Source organism: Eriocheir sinensis, chromosome 35 (genome assembly GCF_024679095.1).
Source record: "Eriocheir sinensis breed Jianghai 21 chromosome 35, ASM2467909v1, whole genome shotgun sequence".
NCBI lineage: Eukaryota > Metazoa > Arthropoda > Malacostraca > Decapoda > Varunidae > Eriocheir > Eriocheir sinensis.
In genome coordinates, this window is record NC_066543.1 from 2,336,013 (window position 1) to 2,351,958 (window position 15,946).

The 15,946-nt window shown below is 41.8% G+C and overlaps 1 long non-coding RNA gene across 1 annotated transcript in view; it reads left to right on the forward strand.

Moving 5' to 3' along the window:
- The window catches only part of LOC127007251 (uncharacterized), a 294,850-nt gene that overhangs the window by 211,005 nt on the left and 67,899 nt on the right, over window positions 1-15,946 (forward strand). Inside the window, exon 5 of the long non-coding RNA XR_007760128.1 lies at window positions 9,805-9,850. This is a non-coding gene — a long non-coding RNA (uncharacterized LOC127007251). The remainder of the gene's footprint in view (window positions 1-9,804; window positions 9,851-15,946) is intronic.

Consider the following 15,946-nt stretch of genomic DNA (forward strand, 5'->3'; position numbering starts at 1 on the left):
TCCTCCTTCTCCTCCACGACTATCTTTCTCCCCTTGTTTTTTTCAACCTACTCTCCTATTTTTCTTCTTATTTTTTGCTCCTCTTTTGTCCCCTCTTCTTCCTCACTCCTTTTTTTTCCTCCCCTTTTCCTCTTATTTATCCCCATCATTCGCCTCCTTTTTCCTTTTCGTTTTTCTTTTATCTATTTTTTGCTCTATTTTCCTTTTCTAACAGTTTATATTTTTATTTTTTTCATGCTCCTCCAGCCTTGCTTTTCTTCTATCTTCTCATACTCCTTCCTAAAAATGTGGTTTATTTTTTCTCCTTCCTCCCTCGTCGCCTCATTTTTCTCTCTCGTTTTCCATTTTTTTCCTTGTCCTCCTTGCCCTCTTTTTTCCTCTGTCCTTTCTGGTTCTTCCCTCTCTTCTTTTCTCTTCGTCTTCTTCCTTCTCCTCTTTCTCTAACTTCTTTGCCTCTTCACTACCAAGAACCTCATCATAGTCATCATCATTAATATAACTCTTCTTTTTTTTCTTTCTTCTCTTCTTTTTCCTCCTCCTCTTCCTCCTCTTGCTCCTCCTCCTCCTCTGCTTGCTGGGATGGAGTAAATGAGAAATAATGATAATAATAATAGTAAAACCACACGAGGGGCCAAAAACTTTACTAATAATAGAGAATTTTTGATATCTGTGTGTGTGTGTGTGTGTGTGTGTGTGTGTGTGTGTGTGTGTCTGTGTAATCTTTCCTCCTCTAACTTTTCAGACACACGAATATATTTTTAATGATGTCTTTCTCTGATCTTTATTCATTTTCGCTCATCTTTACTTTTCCGTTATTTTCAGGCATTTTTATACGGGTTACATTTTTATTTTCTTTCTTTTCTGTTGGATCTCACTGATTATCCTTTTCCTAATCACTCTTTCATATCTTTCCTTTTTTTTCATTTTCTTACAATTCTCTTTCATATCCTCCTTCACATATTTAACATTTGCGGTCTTTCCTCTTTTCAAATATTTACTTTGTGGTCTGTATCTGTCTGTCTGTGTCTTGTCTGCCTTTTCTTCTCAATCAATTCGCCTTTTTACTTCAATTCATCGTTTTCCTTCTCATTCTTCTCAGTTGTCTTTGTATTTTTTTTTCTCTTTGTTTCTTTCGGTCTTTTATTTTTTTGTTCGTTCATTCTCTCTCTCTCTCTCTCTCTCTCTCTCTCTCTCTCTCTCTCTCTCTCTCTCTCTCTCTCTCTCTCTCTCTCTCTCTCTCTCTCTCTCTCTCTCCTCCTCACACTGGCACGTCCTCCTTCCCTTCCTCATTATCGTGTGTCAGGAGAGACGAAATGTTACCTGGAGAACGTCTCTCTCCTTATTTCCTTCCTCTCCTTCCCTCCTTCGTTCCTTCTCTCCCTCCTCCCTTCATTCCTTCTTCCTTTGTGTCATTTCTTCCAGATTTCGCATTCCTTCCTCCTGCTCCTCCGTATTCCCTGCATTCCATCCTTCCTTCATTGTTTCCTTCTTTCCTTTCCTTCCTTCTTTCCTTCCTTCCTTCCTTCCTTCCTTCCTTCCTTCCTGCCTTCCTTCCTTCCTTCCTTCCGTCCTTCCTTCCTGACCGCATCCTCTTATCGTTTATCCTCCTCTTCTTCCTCCATCTCTTTCTCCTGCTATATTTCCTCTTCCTCCTCCTCCTCCTCTTCCTCCTCTTCCTCCTTCTTTGTCTCGGTCACCTCGTCTCCTTGGGATACATAATGTCTCGATCATGAAAATAATTGCGTCCGGGAACGAATTAATGCATCTCTCTCTCTCTCTCTCTCTCTCTCTCTCTCTCTCTCTCTCTCTCTCTCTCTCTCTCTCTCTCTCTCTCTCTCTCTCACCAGGTATATGCACAGGTAACGTCGTCTCGTCCTAATTGCATGGCGGCGGCGCGTCTGTTTCACTTTCTCAACATTCTACCAATTCCTCGTTTCTCTTGATTATTTTTCTTATCTTTTTCTTTTTTGTCTTTTGCTTTCTTTCTGCTCGACCTGGATTTGGCGGTCGTTTTAATGACGTGTTTGCTTTTTCTGTACTAAAAACAAAAGTGTGTTTGTCGTCATTTTTGTTATTTTTTCCACTATGATATGATTGATGTTCTGGTATCGTTATTTTTTAGTTGTGTATGTACGAAGTTATTTCTCTCTCTCTCTCTCTCTCTCTCTCTCTCTCTCTCTCTCTCTCTCTCTCTCTCTCTCTCTCTCTCTCTCTCTCGTTTTCATTTGCATCCCTCCTTTGTTGCTTGGACATTTTTCAGTATTTTTATTTTTTCCATTATCACTTCAGTTGCTTTGTTTTTTCAGTCTCTTTGTGCAGCATTTTCAAGAGATATAATTGTCTCTTTTTATGTGTGCCTGGATTACGCGTTGATTTTGAGAGAGAGAGAAAAAAAGAGAAGGGAGGAGAAAAGAGGAGAAGAGAAGGAAGGAAGGAAGGGGAGGAAGGTAGAGTGAAGTGCAGAAAAACAAATGGGAGGGAGGATGAAAAGAAAGAGAGGAAAGAAAAGAGAGCAGAAGATAAGAAAATGAAATAGATAACAATATACGAGGAGAGAAAAGAAAGGAGGCAAAGAGGAGAAGAGAAGAAAGAGAGTGTTCGGTAGCTTGAACTTCCCATCACTGGTATGCTAAGCGAAGACAAGCACACTCGTAAGGCATTATTTTATGGCCATCACGGCGGGGTGGGGAGCGGCAGGAGGAGGAGGAGGAGGAGGCGAAGGAGGCGAAGGAGGAGAATCACAAACTGGGTGTGAAAGATGGCACAAAACATTAGGGGAGGAAAATACTTCATGTCAAGCAAAACCCAACGCCTGGGCACCACAAATCCTTCTTTCTTTACCGGCAGAATGTTTTTTGTATGGCAGATTATCCAACGTCGTATGAGAGAGAGAGAGGGAGAGGGAGAGGGAGATGGAGAGGGAGAAGGAGAGGGAGAAGGAGAGGGAGAAGGAGAAGGAGAAGGTGAAGGAGAAGGAGAAGGAGAAGGTGAAGGAGAAGGAGAAGGAGAAAGAGAAAGAGAAAGAGAAAGTGAAAGTGAAAGTGAAAGTGAAAGAGAAGGAAAGGAAAGGAAAGGAAAGGAAAGGAAAGGAAAGGAAAGGAAAGGAAAGGAGAGAGAGAGAGAGAGAGAGAGAGAGAGAGAGAGAGAGAGAGAGAGAGAGAGAGAGAGAGAGAGAGAGAGAGAGAGATTGTTATACATGTACCTTCTAAGCGGAGATAACCCAATTTATATGGAAACTACACCAACCCTATCACCAGCACCACCATCACCACCACTACCACGACAACAATAGCAACAACACACAAGAATAGCATGACCCTGAACCCTGAACCCTGAAGAGAGAGAGAGAGAGAGAGAGAGAGAGAGAGAGAGAGAGAGAGAGAGAGAGGAGAGAAAAAATCCAACACAAAGGACGGGAGGCCTTGGCTGAGGGGGTACTTTAAGCTTCGAGTTGAGAGGACGGGAAATAAAAAATGTGACAGGCCTTTTTTTCCAAGGTACTCTAGAGGGGTCTGAAGAGGCACCAGCGGCCCCCCATTACCTAAAACAACAGATGATGAACAGGAGCCCTTAACGATGGTGTTGTTGTTGTTGGTGGTGGTGATGTTGGTGGTGGTGGTGGTGGTGGTGATGATGGTGATGGGGTGGTAGTGGTGAAGATAAAAAAGAATAGAAGTAGATAAAAAAAGAAATATAAAACGAAGATGAAGAAGAAGAAAAAGAAGAAGAAGAAGAAGAAGACTGATTGATTACTTGGTGTTTTAAAGCGGAGCAACAAAGGACATTACAGCGAAGGAGTAGGAGGAGGAGGAGGAGGAGGAGGAGGAGAAGAAGGAAAAGGAGAAGGAAGAGAAGGTAGTTGAGGAGGAAAAGAGAAAAAGGAGAGCCAATAACAATACCAACAAGGCGTTAAAAAAAGGAGAAAGAAGAAGAAGGAGGAGAAAGAGAAGGAGGAGGAGGAGGAAGAGGAGGAGGAGGTAGAGACTAAAGAAACCCACAAAAATCAAGAGGAGGTTAAACGTTAGCATAAAGCGTAAAGACTGTTTGCCAAAGGTACGGAAGAGGAAATCAAAGGGATGGAGGTGACAGGGAAAAATGCGGAGGGAGGGGAGACAGAGGGGTAGAGGGAGAGAGGGAAAGGGAAGGGAAGGGAAGGGAAGGGGTGTAGAGGGCAAGAAGGGGCTGGGGAAGGAAGGGGTGGTCGTAGTGGCGTGACAGGTGAGCGGAAAATGAAAGGGTAAAAAGGAAGATGCAGGCAACGAAGGGAAGAGGAGAAAAAAAGGAAGTAAAAGGCTGAGGAAACAGAGTGAAATTAATGTGACGCGAGAGTGTGCTTGGAAAATTAGTGAGGAAAGCATAGGAGAGAGAGAGAGAGAGAGAGAGAGAGAGAGAGAGAGAGAGAGAGAGAGAGAGAGAGAGAGAGAGAGAGAGAGAGAGAGAGAGAGAGAGAGAGAGAGAGAGAGAGAGAGAGAGAGAGAGAGAGAGAGAGATTTACATAGATTTACATAGAAAATCAGACCACACAGACCCCATGGTCCAGACTAGGTGGTCTGTCCTTAAACCTAAGTGATTTTACATTAATCAGGTGGCTCCAAAACGTTGATTTTCTACTCTAGTTAATATTAAGTTGAAGGAAGTGACGGTCGAGCTTGTTTTTAAAGGAGTCAATCGTGTTACACTGGACCACTGATGGTGGGAGCTTATGCCATTCTCGCACTACAACGTTGGTGAAGAAAAATTTGGTGCAGTCTGAATTTACTTGTCTACATTTGAGTTTTGTGCCATTGTTCCTAGTTCGCAAAGTGTCATCGACCATAAACAATTTTGTTCTGTCTACATTCGTGAAACCATTAAGTATTTTAAAACATTCGATCAGTTTTCCTCGGAGGCGACGTTTCTCAAGAGAGAACATGTTAAGGGTGGAAAGCCTTTCTTCGTAGGATTTGTTGCGCAAGGAAGGGATCATTTTTGTTGCTCGACGCTGAACACCTTCTGTTTAGCAATGTCCTTTGCATGGTGGGGAGACCAAAACTGTACCGCATATTCCAGAGAGAGAGAGAGAGAGAGAGAGAGAGAGAGAGAGAGAGAGAGAGAGAGAGAGAGAGAGAGAGAGAGAGAGAGAGAGAGAGAGAGAGAGAGAGAGAGAGAGAGAGAGAGAGAGAGAGAGAGAGAGAGAGAGAGAAAACAGAATGCGAGAAATAACACAAACCAGGATGAAGAATGGAATCCTGTAACGAAGTAAAAGTAGACAAAGAAGGAGGAAGAGAGGAGAGAGAGAGAGAGAGAGAGAGAGAGAGAGAGAGAGAGAGAGAGAGAGAGAGAGAGAGAGAGAGAGAGAGAGAGAGAGAGAGAGAGAGAGAGAGAGAGAGAGAGAGAGAGAGAGAGAGAGAGAGAGGAGAGAGGAGGAGATAAAGGGATCTCGGATGGTCAAAACAGAGTAAGAAATAACACAAACCAAGGATGAAGAAGGATTTATCCTGTAACGAAGTAAAAGTTGAAGAAGGAGGAAGAAGGAGAAAGAAAGTAACGGAGGAGGAGAGGAGAGAGCATGGAAGGAGATGAAGGAAGGAAGGAAGTAAAGGAGAGCTGAGTGGCGTAAATAAAACAGAAATATTAAAAGAAGAGAATGGAAGACAAAAGAGAAGGAGGAGGAGAAGGAAGACAATGAATGGAGGAATAAAAATGAAGATCGGCAGCGGTATTGAGAGAGAGACAAGAGAAAAAATCAGAAAAGAAGAGAAGGAAGGGAGAGGAGCAAGACAAGAGGAGGAGGAGGAGGAGGAGGAGAAAGATGCAATAGGGGAAGAGAAAGTGGGAGAAGAAGAAGAAGAAGAAGGAGAAGAAGAAAGAAAGAAAGAAAAATCATAAAAAAGACCCACTTTGAAATGCTTCAGGAACATGAATTTAAAGAAGGGAATATAAATTAGGGATCGAGGGAAGATATAGCGGTTGAATTGAGTGAGTAAGATAAGAAGAGACGGAAAGAAGGAATTAGGGACGAAAGGAAGGAATGAGGAAAAGAGGGAACGAATGAGAGACGAAAGAAATTGAAAAACATTGGGAGTCCGAAGTTTAGATGAACAGAGAGAAAAATTTACGTCGAGGATTGGAAGAGAGGGAGAGAGAGAGAGAGAGAGAGAGAGAGGGAGAGGGAGAGGGAGCGGGAGCGGGAGTGGGAGAGGGAGAGAGAAGAAGAGAGAGAGACAAACAAACACTGAACTGACCTTTTTTCTTCTGAGGTCGAGGAAGCGAGGAAAAGGACGAAGGGCGGAGGGAGGAATGTTAGGAAGGAGGGAGAGAAGAATAGCAGGGAAACAGTATAAAGAAGGAGAATAGTAAAAGAAAAAAAATGATAACACCGACAGAGAGAGAGAGAGTGAGAGAGTGAGAGAGTGAGAGAGAGAGAGAGAGAGAGAGAGAGAGAGATGGATAGGCAGAGTAGTAAGAATACATAGGAATACATAGGAATACATAGAAAGAACAGGCACCAGTAGTAACAGGAAAAGGAATAGGAGATAAAGACTCAAGAAAGAAAGAAAAGACGAAAAAACAACAACAGAGAAATACAATAAAAAAGGAGAAAATAAAGATTGCATAGAAGACTTGTTAGTGAATTGATAGGAGAAACGGGACGCGCAGTAAACTAAATGGAGACGGCATAGCAGGAGCAACGACCATATGTGAATGATGGAAAAAGGTGGAGAAAAAGAAGAAGAAGAAGAGGAAGAAGTACAAGAAGTAGAAGAAGAAGAAGAAGAAGAAGAAGAACAAGAACAAGAAGAACAAGAAGAACAAGAACAAGAAGCAAAAGAAAAAGAAGTACAAGAAGTAGAAGAAGAAGAAGAAGAAGAAGAAGAAGAAGAAGAAGAAGAAGAAGAACAAGAAGGAAAAGAAAAAGAAGTACAAGAAGTAGAAGAAGAAGAAGAAGAAGAAGAAGAAGAAGAAGAAGAAGAAGAAGCAAAAGAAAAAGAAGTACAAGAAGAAGAAGAAGAAGAAGAAGAAGAAGAAGAAGAAGAAGAAGAAGAAGAAAAAGAAGTACAAGAAGTAGAAGATGAAGAAGAAGCAGAAGAAGAAGAAGGCTGGAGTCTAAAGCTTGTTACTCATCCATCGTTATCTACTTATTATTTCTTCATCTATACGCGGCTTCTTTGATATATATCCAACCAAGTCATATCTTACAACATCATGACATTCGATCCTTGATATTCTTAGCAAGACTCTATTTACAAAGATTCGTTAAACAAATTGCTATAGCTTGATTCCAATATCATGATTCTGTTCGGTCTGTTTCAAACTTCATTGTTGTGTTTGTTACAAATTAATTGTTGTACACCATCAAAGGGCTTTGCAGAGTCTCGTAAAGCCACGATCAAAGGCTGACTTATTTTGACGTATTGTTGCAAAATATGCCTCTGTGAATAGAGTCGGTCACTACAACCTTGCGACTGCCGGAAATGTGTTTGTTTAGCCTTTATTATATTGGCCAAGAGGATTTGAGTCTTACAGAAATAAACTAAACACTTCAATACTACACCTTCCTAAGTTATATACATCCATTTAAATTTTTCCCACTTTTCTCGATTCTCCATTTGCTTCTCAATCATGCTTCCCTTTATCCATTTCTCCCTCGACCTGCTTCATGTCACGCTCACTTCATATATTCCTTCCCCTTTGCTTCGCTTCTTCGTCACTCTTCCTTCTCCCTTCCTTTTCGTACTTATTCTCGTTTTTTTTTCATAAATTCTAGATGCAAGGTCCCCCTCTTCGATATCCAGTTGTCACTACTCCGACCTTCCAATTCCCAAGTATCAGTTCAGTGTCCCCTATACTACTAAACAACTTTATGCAGTTATGTTCATCTGCTTTAAGTATTTTTCGTGCTATTTCCGCTATTCCTGCAGACTTCTGTTTTTTATTGCTTCAACAGATATCTCATTTACAGTCAATTCCATCTCCTCTCATGGCTCAGACATTATCAGATCACTTTCCGCATTAAATGTCTTGTTCTCATCTATATTAAAAGGATATTTCCACCTCTCTGGGATGTTTATATCGGGTATTAGTCAAGTAGAGTTGAGAAAAAGTGAGACAGGGGAGGGAGAAGGGAAGTGTAAAGAAGCAGCAAAGGAAGAGAAGGAGATCGGAAAAAGGAAGCAATATTAAGTGAAAGAGTAAAAAGAACGATCGAGAGAGAGCAGGGTGGAGGGAAGCATGAATCATAAACAAACGTAGAAAAGAGGACAGTGGTAAGAGAATAAGACAAAGGGAAGAAGAGAAAGAGCGCTAACGAAGGATATAAAAAAGGAAAGGAGGGGATTGAAAAGTGTCTGTACGTCTTTTTCCTCTCTCTGTTTGTCTCTATATCTGTCTGACTGTCTATCTGTATCACTGCTTATGTCTGCCCAATTGCTTTCTTCCTATCTCTCTTTATATGTTTGCTTGTCTGTCTGTCTATCTGTCTGTCTGTCTTTCTGTCTGGCTGTCTACTTGTGTCTCTTTGGTTATGTTTATCAATCTGAGTAACGCGTTGCTTATGAATCTTTATGTCGTATGTTTTTGTAGTTTCGTCTGTCAATCTATTAATATCTCTGTCTGAAGTCATCTGTTCGTTTGCCTGTTTGTATGTCATTGTCACGTGAACTCTTGTCTGTCAGCCTGTTAGTACGTCTGTCTGAATCTGTCTGTCCGTCTGTTTGTTTGCTCGTCCACTCGTAACAAAGTCATTCTGATGGTCAATATTGAAAGTAAAAAATGTTGGGTGAAAAATGTTTGTAATCAGTCAGTTGATTTGTTTTTCTTTATTCACACGTTCACTCTTCTCTGCCGCTATGATGCAAGGCCGTGTTATTATTATTATTTTTCCTTTTTATTATTATCATCATCATTATTTTTGTTGATGTTTTTACTGTTATTATTATTATTATTATTATTATTATTATTATTATTATTATTATTATTATTATTATTATTATTATTATTATTATTATTATTATTATTATTTTCATCATTCTTCTGATTATCATTTTACCTGACTGCTTGATTGATTTGTTGAAGGTCCAAGTGAGTGCCTGACTTAACCGGCCGACGAGTGATTGACAGACCGTATTGACCGAGGCGATAATTGACATGCGTGAAATGTGGAGAGAGGCACACACACACACACACACACACACACACACACACACACACACACACACACACACACACACACACACACACACACACACACACACACACACACACACACACACACACACACACACACACACACACACACACACACACACACACACACACACACACACACACACACACACACACACACACACACACACACCTGTTCTAATTAACCTTTTCCCTCTTCTAAGACTTCCGTTAATAATCAGGTATGTCATTATCAGCTTAGCTTTGACCTTCCAAGGGGTGACGGGAACTCTCAGTAGACTTTTTTCACTCGTGTAGCAATTTTCGAAAAGTGTTTCTTAACAAATTATTATCTTGATTATTTTTCATCACAGGCAAAAAAGCAGGCACTACCGATGAGGACCGAATGTCTCAATCCGGAAGTCTGACGGTACTTAACGACATACTAAATGAATGATGAAGGCGCTCCTATTTATTAACAATTGCCATGCTTTCTACTCACCAATAAGCGGCACGGGGCTGTCCTTCTCCGGGAGGCGACTATATATAGACAGACAGAGACAGATACACACAGACAGATGGTCATATCGATAGAAAATAAACAGATAGTGATAGATAGAGAGATAATTGTATAAATCACCTCTTGTTTTCCCATTTCAGGGGTGACCAGGACGACGGTGACCTGTGGATTTGTGAAGATTGACACGTAAGTAAAAGTGTACATCTGTATCTTTTTCGATTTACATTCCGCTTGTATGCTCATTAATTTCTCATAGCTCCGTGTATCACTCTTCTCTGTTCACTTTAGATTCGTATATCACTCGTTGTAAATGTTATTGTAAACGCAAACAGCCAATACAAGAAAAAAACAAACTTGCTGCTTCAATCTGGCGTAAAGCATAACGTCATTCCTCTCAAATGTCTCAGTTTTCAGCAATAACTTCCGGACTTTCCGATAACTAAGGAAAAATGAAAATAAAAAAAAGACGGTCGCTTCATTCTTGCGTGAACTGTAGCTTCATTAATTTCAAGGAGGTCTCAGCTTTAACAAGGCTTCCCGGACTTGCTGCAAAACGAAAGGAAAAAGAAATAAAGCCCGGTTGCTGCATTGTGATGTAATCTATTGCTCCATTCACCTCACAGCGGACATAGTATAACAATATTCACTATCCACTAAAGTCCCTGATGAGTAGTTTATTTTTTATTTTTGCATGTTTCTCTTACAAATTTTAGTCATGTTCTATTATGCTTTTCTTCTTTGTTTGGGTTAGTATAAAAAAAATATGAAAAGGTAGATATAATGAATTGTATGTACGATGTATGAGAGCTGTGATCACGTTGTATTAAACATGGTCGTGTGTGTGTGTGTGTGTGTGTGTGTGTGTGTGTGTGTGTTTGGGAGTGCAAAGGTCATTGGTCGCAGCATTTGTCAACCTTTTCATTCCGTTACGCTCACTTGTTTCATGTCAATGGCTCCTGACCACTCCTGTTGTTGTTGTTGTTGTTGTTGTTGTTGTTGTTGTTGTTGTTGTTGATGTTGTTTTTGTTGTTGTTGCTGCTGCTGCTGCTGCTGTTGTTGTTGTTATTGTTTTTACTACTACTACTACTACTACTACTACTATTACTACTACTACTACAAACACAACAATAACCATAATATCAACAACGTGAAAAGCTACAACTACTCAACTATACTCCTACCACAACTACACCATTTTCATTACTCATAATCGTGACAAATTCATTTCCGCCACGGCTCTGTCAAATCACATAACACCCTCATTAAATAAACAAACAAAAACTCCGCCGTCCCACTCCCAAAGCATCATTACTAATTTACTCCCGAGTGAAAATAAAAAAAAAGTTCCTAGTGTAGGCCGGGACATTTAATTTAAGGGCCAAGAACATCCCCGCGGAGACTCGTTCAAACCATGACTTCCCCACTTACTCATTATTTATTGAGGGACACTGGCGGGGCGTGGCGGGGCGGGGCGGGGTGGGGGATGCGTGAGTCTAGATTGCCGTGCCCCGACCACCCTCCCGCAGCCCCAGTGATGTGACGCGGAGAAAGACGATGCAAGGCCCGGCGCTGATTATATTATGTTGTTTACTGAAGGTCGTCGAAGCTGTCACTCAGAGGGGAAATGAGGCAACAGCGGCAGAGAGAGAGAGAGAGAGAGAGAGAGAGAGAGAGAGAGAGAGAGAGAGAGAGAGAGAGAGAGAGAGAGAGAGAGAGAGAGAGAGAGAGAGAGAGAGAGAGAGAGAGAGAGAGAGAGAGAGAGAGAGAGAGAGAGAGAGAGAGAGAAGAGAGAGAAGAGAGAGAAGAGAGAGAAGAGAGAGAAGAGAGAGGAGAGAGAGAAGAGAGAGAAGAGAGAGAGGAGAGAGAGAAGAGAGAGGAGAGAGAGAGAAGAGAGAGAAGAGAGAGAAGAGAGAGAAGAGAGAGATAGAGAGAGAGAGAGAGAGAGAGAGAAGAGAGAGAAGAGAGAGAAGAGAGAGAGAGAGAGAGAGAGAGAGAGAGAGAGAGAGAGAATAATAATAATACCACTAATATTCTTCCTCAGTATCTAAACTATCTAAACTTATAATCCACTCAGGGCATCGCATATTGAAGCTGATGTGTGTTTTGTGTTGCTTTGTTTTGATTCCTGTTGTTGACGTATTGCTTTATAATGCCTTTCCTCCTCCTCTGTCTCTCCTTCTCTCCCCCCCCTCTCGCCGCCCTGTCTGCCCTTCGCTCATCTGAACCTTTGAACAACAGCAAGAAAACACACAAACAAGCGAAATCAATCGGGAAAGAAAACGGAAAGAGAAGAGGTTGCGCGAGAAGAAAAGGAGAGAAGACAAGAAGAGAATGATATGGGATTAATGAAGAGAAAATGTAGAGAGGAGTGAGAGAGGAAGAGGTGAAGATAAGGGGAGAGGGATTGAGAGAAGAGTAAGAGTAAGAAGGAAAAGAGAGGAAAAAAAGAAAGCAGGAAAAGAGATGATATGAAAAGAATAAAAGAGCAGCGGAAGGCAAGGAAAAAAAAAGGAGAAAAGAGCATGAAAGTTAAGAGGATGAGGAGAAGGATGGAGGAACGACAATAATGGACTGAAGGAGGAAGAAGAAGAAGAAGAGTGCGAGGCAAGGGAGAGAGAAAAGTCGCTAATAGAATTTTCTCCTCGCTTGCAATGATCTAGTTTTACATCTTTGCGTTATATTTTTCTTCACCTCAACCTCAGACGTGCCCACGCTAATTGTCAGGTTAATCATCGGGTGGCTGGTTCGTGAGAGATAATTAAAATACCGCTCGCCTGGTTATTTTTCATTTTTCCTCTTGTCTTTCTTTGCTTTGGTTGTGGATGTCGGTGAAGAGAATAGGGAAAAAGATGACAAGAGATGACCGGTAAAGGAAGGGTATAGAGGAGAGTAGATGGATTGGAAGAGAAAAGAAGAGATAGGAAGAGAGGTCTAAAGTGAGAATCAGAAAAGAGGAGAGAGGAAAGCGACGGTAGAAAGCTGACAATATAAGAGAAGAGAAGAGAAGAGAGGATGAGAAAAGAAAAATAGTGTAAAGGATAGGAAATAAAAAAAGTAGAAAGAACGAGATGAGAGAAGAGAAGAGAGAAGGTAAGAGAGGGGGAGAGAGATAAAAACAAAGAGGAAGGGAATAAGAGAAAGAGTAAGCAAAAATAAACAAGGGAGGAAGAAGGAGAAAGAGAAGAGATGGTTTGAAAAGAGACACGACGAGAGGAACACAAGGAAAAAGGAGAAAAGGAGGAGGAGAAAACAATATGGAAGTTAAAAAGGTTCAGAGGAGGAGGAGGAGGAAGAGAGGAGGAATAGAAGAAGAAAAAGAATAATAAATTTCTTGCCTTGCGTTTGGAGTGATTCGTGCCTCTTGGGGGAAAGGAGGAAGCACCAGCGAGCCTCTCAGGGATGTACAAAGCGGATTCGGTGTTGCTCAGGCCGAGAAAAACAGAAGAGCATCAGCGGCGAAAACAGACACGCACACACTGACAGGCAGACAAGCAGGGAGGCAAGCAGCTGTTTATTTACACGAACAGTAAGATTAAAGAACGGACAGACAAAGGCACACTGAAGGAGGTATGCAGAAAGACAGACAGAGACGGAAAGACGGACAGATAGAGAGATAGACAGAAAGATGATCACAGACACAGACAAGAAGACAGGTAAATGGACAGCAAACCAAGAAACACACATACATAAAGACAGGCAGAAAGACAGACAACCAGACAGCTACACACACACACACACACACACACACACACACACACACACACACACACACACACACACACACACACACACAAACAGACACTGAAGTAAATCCAAGGAGACAGACAAACAGGCAGACTGGCGGAGGAACTCTTTTAAAGTGTGTAAGGAACGCCGCATAATATTTTCCCCCGTGATTAATCGCATTTTTCAAACTATACACATAATCTACAACAACTTTCGTATTATAATCTCGGGAGGTAATACTCTCTGGCGCACGCTCTTTCTCTTCCACGTCGGACCCCGGACTGGAAAAAAAACTACAACCATAAGTGGGAAAAAAGTAAATAAAAGAGAAGTAAAAAAAATGTGATTAATATCGGTTCTAAGACGAAGAGGAAAGAAACAGGAAAACCAGATCTTTTTTTGTGGTTGGTTTCTTCTGATCCTTTAATCCTTCCCCTCCTCTTCCTCCTCCTCCTCCTCCTTTTCTCATCCGTGCACTGAGGTGGGAGTTGAAGCTGCCCAAGTGGCGTTTAAACTCGCCTCCTCGGATTGAATGTTGCTGTCGTTATTGGTGTTGGTGATGGTGACGGATTATCTTCCTCTTCCTATTGTTCATCTTTTTGTTTTTCTTCTTCTTTTTATTCATGCTCTTGGACCACCCCCTCCTGTTAGTGGCTCAGGCGGATTTTATTTATAGTGACTGCCGTGATGAATGACGCTTGCTTTGGCCCGTGTTGCCCCCCGCTGCTCCTCTTGACCGAAATCGCTGAAGTCAGGGTTGATTGAAGATCTTTCCTGCGCTTTCTCTTCTTGCTTCATCCATTCCTTCATTCTTTGTTACCTATTGCTTTATGCTCTCGGTAAATGCACATGCTGAAGGAAAATAGTGCTTTGTTGAAGTAAATGCTCCCTCCACGTCTCTTGCTCACGGGAAATGCAAACGTTCAAGGGAATAGGTTTTGTTGATAGAAATGCTCTCTTTGTGAATGGGTTTTGCTGATGGAAAGACGGACCGCAAAAAAAAAAAAAAAAGCTCAAAGAAATGGTACTTGCTGTATGGATAAAAAAAAAAAGCGGCTTGCATCCTAGTTTTTGCTCTCTCTATAAAGAAATAAATTCACATGCACCTGGTAATCGATTTTGTTGACGGTAAAAGTCTGTGTTTGCGTGAAGGCGGGAGAGAATGGGGTGTGGGGAGGCTGGCCTAACCTTGTATTGATCTTTTGGACGGAAACAGCAGATTTAATAAGTAGTTGATTGGTTGGAGTATGTTTGTGTGTGTGTGTGTGTGTGTGTGTGTGTGTGTGTGTGTGTGTGTGTGTGTGTGTGTGTGTGTGTGTGTGACTTATGCTGGAGGGGTGAGTCAATTTCCTTTGTTCCTTTTCTTATCTTTCATTCATTGCTTTCTTAGTTTTGCACTCCTTTGCACTCCCTGTTTAATTGTTTCTCTCATTCATTCATTTTGCATTCCTCGTCATTGGATTGCTTCGTTGTTTTCAGGTCGGTATTACAAGACACTTTTGCTTCTTACATCATCTATATCTAAAGGTCAAAGAGGGGTCAATCGGATTCTAATGAGTGTTTCTTCAGGTTCATGGTAGCGAGGAAGGGTCAAACTACAACCAGGGTGATAAAACTACTCCTGGAAATGCCCACAACTCCTACGAAAGCCTTGTCAAATAGCTGTTCTTGGGCTACGAAAATGTCTAATAATACAACCCTCAGTGAGTCAGTATCTTAATTTCCCTTACTTTATCCGTTCCTAGGCTCCCTTTTCGTACCCTATATCGCCCGCGCGTCCTCAGTGGCGGGCTTATTACTCTGCTTTTGTGGACAGTTAATTTTTTTCTACCTTATGCACCGCTTCACTTTAATTTTCTACTCCCTCCCTTTTGTCCCACCTCCCCTCCCACCCTTCTTTATCACCACCAACACCAGGCCCTCCTCCGCTGCTTCACCACCACCAGCACCACCATCATTACCACCACCATTCTCTCCTCTGCTAACCCTTCCACCACCACTACCACCACCGTACCACCTGCACCAACATACCACCAGCACCGCCAATTTCGAGCCGACTCACAAAATACGTTTAAGTGCAATTCCTATTACACTCCACTCGATACATTGTTATTATTACTGTTATACTCCTCCTCCTCCTACTACTACTACTACTACTACTACTACTACTACTACTACTACTTCCACTACTACTACTACCACTACCACTACTACTACCACTACTACTACTACTACTACTACTACTTCTACTACTACCACTACTACTACTACTACTACTACTACTACTACTACTACTACTACTACTGTTGCTGTTCGTATTGCTCTTTTTCGTTAATTAGTCCGTGTTTTTGTGTGTTCCCTTTTCTGGGCTGGAGCGTTTTTGGCGGCGCAGCGTAACTCATTATCTGGAAGCTCGGCACAAAATTGAATTCACATCCAAAGCACCTTATCAATGCACCTCCTGGCCCTCCCCCCTCCCCCTTCCTCCCAACTCTTCATTCCCCCCCTTCTTCCCCGTTCACTCTCTCTCTCTCTCTCTCTCCCTCGACTTTCCCT